Raw genomic sequence first — 8002 nt, 5'->3', positions numbered from 1 at the left:
GTACGCCGGTGCCCCCTCGATGTCCAATGGGGGCGGAGGAGTCTCCCTGATCTCACTTTCTTGGAGTGGGCCAGCTACCACCGGCCTGAGAAGAGACACATGGAACGAGGGGTTAATACTTTTATATTCGACAGGCAGTTGTAATTTGTAACACACCTCGTTCAACCTTCTCAGGACTTTAAATGGCCCTACAAACCGCCGACCCAGTTTCCGACAGGGCAGGCGGAGGGGCAGGTTTCTGGTAGAGAGCCAGACTCGATCACCAGGTGCGTACACCGGTCCCTCACTGCGGTGGAGATCGGCGCTCGCCTTATGACGACGGATGGCCCGCTGCAGGTGGACGTGTGCAGCGTTCCATGTCTCCTCCGAGCGCCGCACCCACTCATCCATCGCAGGAGCCTCGATCTGGCTCTGCTGCCAAGGTGCCAGAACCGGCTGGTAACCTAACACACATTGGAAAGGGGTTAGGTTAGTGGAGGAATGGCGTAGGGAATTCTGGGCCATTTCGGCCCAGGGAACGTACCTTGCCCACTCCTCCGGCCGGTCCTGGCAGTATGTTCTAAGAAACCTACCCACATCCTGGTTCACACGTTCCACCTGCCCATTACTCTCCGGGTGGTAACCCGAGGTGAGGCTCACCGAGACCCCCAACCGCTCCATAAAAGCTCTCCAGACTCTGGAGGTAAATTGGGGACCTCGATCAGACACAATATCCTTGGGTACCCCGTAGTGCCGGAACACATGGGTGAATAGTGCTTCGGCAGTTTGCAGGGCCGTAGGAAGGCCCGGCATGGGGAGCAAACGACAGGCCTTAGAAAACCGGTCCACAACGACCAGTATAGTGGTATTCCCCTGTGAAGGAGGAAGGTCAGTGAGGAAATCCACCGAGAGGTGAGACCATGGTCGTTGTGGAACGGGCAGGGGTAGTAACTTACCCCTAGGCAGATGTCTAGGCGCCTTACACTGGGCGCACACCGAGCAGGAGGAAACATAAACCCTCACATCCCTCGCCAACGTGGGCCACCAGTACTTGGCACTAAGACAGTGCACTGTCCGGCCGATACCAGGGTGTCCAGAGGAGGGTGACGTGTGAGCCCAATAGATCAATCGATCCCGAACCTCGAGCGGAACGTACTTCCGACCCTCCGGACATTGAGGTGGACTAGGGTCGGTGCGTAACGCTCGCTCGAGTTCAGCATCGACCTCCCACACTACCGGTGCCACCAGACAAGACTCCGGCAGTATGGGAGTGGGCTCCACGGACCTCTCCTCCGTGTCATACCGCCGAGACAGTGCGTCTGCCTTACCATTCTGTGACCCAGGGATGTATGTGATCTTAAATGTGAACCGAGTCAAAAACATATTCCACCTCGCCTGGCGAGGGTTCAGCCTCCTCGCTGCCCGGATGTACTCCAGGTTACGGTGGTCCGTCAAAATGAGGAAAGGGTGTTGAGCCCCCTCAAGCCAGTGCCTCCACACCTTTAGGGCCTGTACCACGGCTAACAGCTCCCTGTCCCCTACGTCATAGTTTCGCTCCGCCTGACTGAGCTTCTTGGAATAAAAAGCACAGGGGCGGAGTTTAGGAGGCGCGCCGGACCGTTGCGAAAGCACGGCTCCTATACCGGCCTCTGACGCGTCCACCTCTACCTGAAACGGCAAAGAGGGATCCGGATGCGCCAGCACCGGGGCCGAGGTAAACAGGTCCTTCAACCTCCCAAACGCCCTGTCCGCCTTGGCTGACCACTGCAGACGCACCGGACCCCCCTTCAAAAGAGACGTTATGGGAGCTGCCACCTGTCCAAAACCCCGGATAAACCTCCGGTAGTAATTCGCAAACCCCAAGAACTGCTGCACCTCCTTCACAGTGGTTGGCGTTTGCCAATTACGCACGGCCGACACCCGGTCTACCTCCATCTTCACCCCTGACGCAGACAACTGATAACCCAAAAAGGAGACCGACTCCTGGAAAAACAGACACTTCTCTGCCTTGACATACAGGTCGTGCTCCAACAGCCTCCGCAACACTCTGCGCACCAGGGCCACATGCTCGACACGGGTAGGCGAGTACACGAGAATGTCATCTATGTACACGACCACCCCCTGCCCCTGCATGTCCCTGAAGATCTCATCAATGAATGATTGGAAAACTGAAGGAGCGTTCATCAACCCGTATGGCATGACAAGATACTCGTAATGGCCCGAGGTGGTACTAAAGGCTGTCTTCCATTCATCGCCCTCCCTAATGCGCACCAAGTTGTACGCGCTCCTGAGATCTAATTTAGTGAAGAAACGCGCCCCGTGCAATGACTCCGTCATGGTCGCAATCAGCGGGAGTGGATAACTGTACTTCACCGTGATCTGATTGAGACCACGGTAATCAATGCACGGGCGTAATCCTCCATCCTTTTTCTTCACAAAAAAGAAACTCGAGGACGCAGGGGAAGTGGAAGGCCGTATGTATCCTTGTCTCAGAGATTCGTCTATGTACGTCTCCATAGCTCTCTCCTCCTCCTGAGACAGAGGATACACATGGCTCCGTGGGAGCGCAGCTCCTGCCTGGAGGTCTATCGCACAATCTCCCTGCCTATGGGGAGGCAACTGCGTCGCCCTCGACTTACTGAACACAATAGCCAAATCCCCATACTCAGGGGGAACGTGCAATGCGGGCACCTGGTTTGGACTCTCCACCGAGGTAGCCCCTATGGAAACGCCTAAACATCGACCCACACACTGGGCAGACCACTCCATCAGCGCCCTCTCCTGCCACGAAATAGATGGGTTATGGGTACTCAACCAGGGCATGCCCAGCACCACCGGATACGCAGGCGAGTCAATCAGAAATAGCTGGATCATCTCCTGATGACCCCCTGCGCACACATCCTAAGTGGCGCAGTGACCTCCCTGATCAAGCCCGCACCCAACGGACGGCTATCTAGGGCATGAACGGGAAAGGGAACGTCAACAGGGAGAAGGGGAATCCCTAAGGCTAAACAAAACTTCTTATCAACAAAATTCCCAGCTGCGCCTGAATCTACCAGCGCCTGATGCTGGGAATGAGATGCTACCTGTGGAAAACGCACAGATATACAGAAATGTGCAACAGAGAGCTCTGGGTGAGTGGGGCGCCTACTCACCTGGAAGGACTCCCCAGTGCGGGACCTGTCGTCCTCTCCCCGAGGAGGCCATCCCCAGCACCTAGCCGCGGTGTGTCCTCCCCGACCACAGTTGGTGCAGGAGATGGACCCCCTCGTAAGCCGACCCCTCCTCTCTCTAGCGCCAGCGCCCCCGAGCTCCATGGGGCACGGCTCGGAGGCGCTGGAGGGTGAAATGGACGGACCCCCTCGGAACGTCCGCGGGTAGCTAGCAGGGTATCCAGCCTGATGGACATGTCGACCAACTGGTCGAACGAGAGGCTGGTGTCCCTACAGGCCAGCTCCCTACGGACGTCCTCGCGTAGACTACATCTGTAGTGATCGATGAGAGCCCGCTCATTCCACCCTGCATCCGCCGCTAGGGTACGGAACTCCAAGGCGAACTCCTGGGCACTCCTCTTCCCCTGCCTGAGGCCGACCAGACGCTCCCCCACCGTTTTCCCCTCCGGGGGATGGTCAAACACCGCCCTGAAGCGGCAGGAGAACTCGTCGTAGGTGATGGTGTTAGCGTCGATCCTCCTCCACTCTGCGTTGGCCCATTCCAACGCCTTCCCGGAAAGGCAGGAGATCAGGGCGGACACACTCTCGTGTCCCGAGGGCGCCGGGTGCACGGTGGCCAGGTAAAGCTCCACCTGGAGAAGGAATCCCTGACACCCGGCCGCGGCCCCATCATAGGCCCTCGGGAGCGAGAGTCGAACTCCTCTGGGTTCCGGAGCGGGAATGGGCTGAGTGGCCGATGGTGCGGGCAGGGAGGATGGCGGTGGAGGAGTCCCTCGGGTCTCCCAGCCTCGGATGGTGGTGATCACCTCCTGGAGTGCGGACCCCATCCGCAGGATCTGGTCATCCTGCTCACGGATCCTGTCCTCCAACGTCGCCTGTGCTGCTGCGGCTCCTGCTGATTCCATCGAGAAAGGTGTGTGATTCTGTCAAGGTAGATGTAGGTGGGTGTGGGTGGAATCAGGCGCAGGACGCAGTACGTTAGTCCAACAGACTTTAGTGAGGCACAGCAAAACAAACACGAAATAAATGCCCTGAGGCAAAAGCTCCGCACGTAGGCGTAAACACAAGCGCACAAACAGGTGCGACAAAATACTCCAAAACTAAGGAGCAAACTAGCTCAACCGAGCAAACAGTAAATATCCAGCCTACCGGCACGACAGAAAACAATCACACACAACACCTGACAAACACAACGAGAACTAAATAGGACACTAATGACACTAAATAATAACAGGTGTGACAACAATCAGACAAAAGCAAACGAACATAGAAACATGCAACGGTGGCAGCTAGTATTCCGGAGACGATGAACGCCGAAGCCTGCCCGAGCAAGGAAGAGAGGCAGCCTCGGCCGAAACCGTGACATACACACTTCTATATCTTATTATTCAAACTTCAGATTGCGACTTATTTTCACATTTATATCACTCTCATATCACATTCACACAATGCTATTCTCAAACACACTTAATCATTATTTGTATAACCTGCAGGAATATTTTCTTCTATAAAAGGGCCCAAATTTGGAATGTCAACCCTATCACATTGATCATTTTACTATAATCAATTTTACCATAATCCTACATTTTCCAAATATAATGGCCGAAACATACCCTAAAAGATTGGCCAAAATACAAAGTCTAGACGTCATACAACCACACCGGTACACGCGACCTGTTCCTCCAACAGGATTTATCATACCCCTCCTGGTAACGTGCATTTTCCACACTCAGTTTGTCAATGAATATCCATTTATTCTTCTCTTCCTAATGCGAGATTGGGCAACCCTCTCCCCTCCAGAGACAGAAGCTATAAGCGACCTCAAATATAGTCCTTCTTCTGATACTTCCTCAACACAGAAAAGGCTATTATTCGCAGGATTTCTTGTTCTTTTCTGATCACCCACAGAGATGAGCAGCTGCCCGCACCTAAATGAATCAGACAGAATGACCAGCAGGACGAACAAATGAATCAGACGAATTGAACAAATACACCAGATGAACAACCGAGTGACCTCAATGAATTGAATGCACAAATTGAGTCAGACCAGTTGACCAAGATGAAAGGGTTGCTTTCGAAAAACTCAAGCAGGTCCAATAAAACCATTCTTGTACAAAATGAGTCAGACAAAACAATCGAATCAAACAGATTGATCAAGCTGATCAAATGAGCAACCTGAATGAGACAGATGAAACATCCAACTTAACCACAAATTAATTAATCACAGCCGCTCAAGCAGACCACTCACCCGCACGAGATGAGCAGACCGAATCTATCTAAAGTTTTCTCTATATATTGCAGCCCTAGTGGCTATTTCATAACTGTTCACCTACTCCGGATGACCAGCGCTACTTCCAATTATTATATCACCAACTCAGGATGACCTACTTCTTTACCTAATGGCCCTGTCTAATTATTGCATCACCACCACAGGATGAGCAGAACTCTTTCAAACTGATGTACAGCCTACACGAGCAGCCTCTAACGATGCACTTCACATTAGAGCGGGATCCATAGGCAACCTATTCACTCACACAGTACTTCTGGAATTCTAACATTAGCTCTCCAAAACTGTATTCATAGGCACCTGTCTATGCAGTCCTATAGTGTTATATTTTCTTAATATACCTAGAGCGGTATTCACAGGATTTTGAACGTATATACAATGCCTAGGATTTAAACTTATGTACAACCATCAACAATATTCAACAGTCAATAACATTGCATGCATGCTTATTTCTCATTCCAACAAAAACTCTGTACTTTTCCTAAATTTAGCCCTTAATACTGGAGAGACCCCTGGTACCTGACCTTTAGAATCAGTTGAGCGAATCACACAATTTCAATGTTAAAAGAACGTTGCTTACCTCTATTAACAGCGGCCACTGTATTTTGTGTGTGATTCGTTCAGCCTCCTCCAGATGGCACAGCACTCATATGGTCTATATTTCCAGTCCCGTCGTGGCCGCCAAATATGTTGTGGAAATTGATCCCTATACTTATTAAAAATCAAAGTCCTTCCAGAGTTTTTGTAGAATCAAGATATACTTTATTACACAATGCAACAAAGCCGAGCTGGTCTCCAGAGCATCTGAATTCCCAACACTTGGCCCTCAGTTTGTATACAGTTCTATTCCTGCACATTTTACATACTTTTTAGCTAAATCCCTCCCTGTTTAGTTCTTCCACCATTGTCTCCAAATCTCCATCTTTTGACCGCTCCGCCAAGTCTCTTAATGTATGATAGTGGCCAAATCTGACTTCTCCTCCTCCTATGTATTCAGACTTGGAAACAATAGTGTCAGGACCAAGCTTTCTCATGCAAAAAACAACAGAGCCATCTCTTATCAGTCAGGAGAAGCCTTGAGATTAGGAAGTGCACACTCCTGCAGCCTGTCCCAGTTCACCAGTTTCAGAGATAGGCCCCCTCTGCACACAAAGTCTCCAGCCACAAATACATTTGCACATAAAACATCCCATCTAACCCATAACACATTATAAAACATATAAATCAATACTTAAATATGGTTTAAACATGTCAGGTCCATAACCCATTCTCAACCATGTGTATCGGGTCAGGCTATGTGTATCGGGTCATAGCGCACAAACAAGTGATAACGTTAGTTCCGTTGTTACTCCTATCTCCACCATTCTGCACCCTTGGAAGATAGTAAAAGACAGGATGAAATGAAAAACTGTGGTCACTCTGAGGCTCTTTGTCTAGGATGAACTGAAAAAACTGTGGTCATTCTGAGGCTCTTTGTCCTGACCATGTGAATGGGGTTACTCAGAAGCAACGAGAAACAATACAGGTCTATACAGGTCTATCTGTTCCTGAAGTTTATCTCCATCCCATGTCCTTGACTACACACCCAGACCAGCTGCAAAGACCTAGAGGGAACCATCCTTTCTCAGAAGCACAGCATTTGCACTAAAGTCATGTCTCTACTATTGTTAAGCATATTATAATATATGTAATGGAAAAATACATATAGAGCCATTTCATCATGGCTCTGTTTTAACCCTTTAATTGGTTCTTAATCCATAGGCATATAGGGCATATAGGTGTTTCATTCTACAACATGCATAATTCATATAATTCGTTTGTTATGTTGTCTAAGTAGTTAACTAAAAATCTCAAATTCCTGCTGTCATCCCTGATGTGCTACATAATAATCCTCCTCAGTCTATCTGCTTCTCAAATGGTACTCTATTCCATATTGCTTTTGACCAGAGCCCTTAGGGTGGGATCAATGGGATTTAGACAAAATGTCTCTCAGCCAAAGGGAATGGTATTACTATCAATACATTTTACATTAGAAGACTGCAGAATCACAGAGTCACACCAAGAGGTTATCCATGCCTGTCACTGACAAACATACCCTGTACTGAGAGAGACAGAGAGAGACAGGGGGAGGGAGACAGAGCGAGAGACACGGGGAGAGAGGGGGACAGAGAGAGGGGGACAGAGAGAGAGACAGAGAGAGAGACAGAGAGAGAGAAACAGAGAGAGAGAGACAGAGAGAGAGAGACACAGAGAGAGTGACAGAGAGAGACAGAGAGAGACAGAGAGAGAGAGACACAGAGAGAGTGACAGAGAGAGTGACAGAGAGAGTGACAGAGAGAGACAGAGAGAGACAGAGAGAGACAGAGAGAGACACAGAGAGAGCGACAGAGAGAGCGATAGAGAGAGAGACAGAGAGAGAGACAGAGAGAGAGAGAGAGAGACAGAGAGAGAGAGAGAGACAGAGACAGAGAGACAGAGACAGACAGAGAGAGAGACAGGGGGAGGGAGACAGAGCGAGAGACACGGGGAGAGAGACAGAGAGAGAGGGGGACAGAGAGAGGGG

This window comes from Coregonus lavaretus, assembly GCF_964263955.1.
Source record: "Coregonus lavaretus genome assembly, chromosome: 7".
Lineage (NCBI taxonomy): Eukaryota > Metazoa > Chordata > Actinopteri > Salmoniformes > Salmonidae > Coregonus > Coregonus lavaretus.
The sequence above is the reverse complement of the archived record's forward strand: the minus strand, read 5'-3'. Positions refer to the sequence as shown.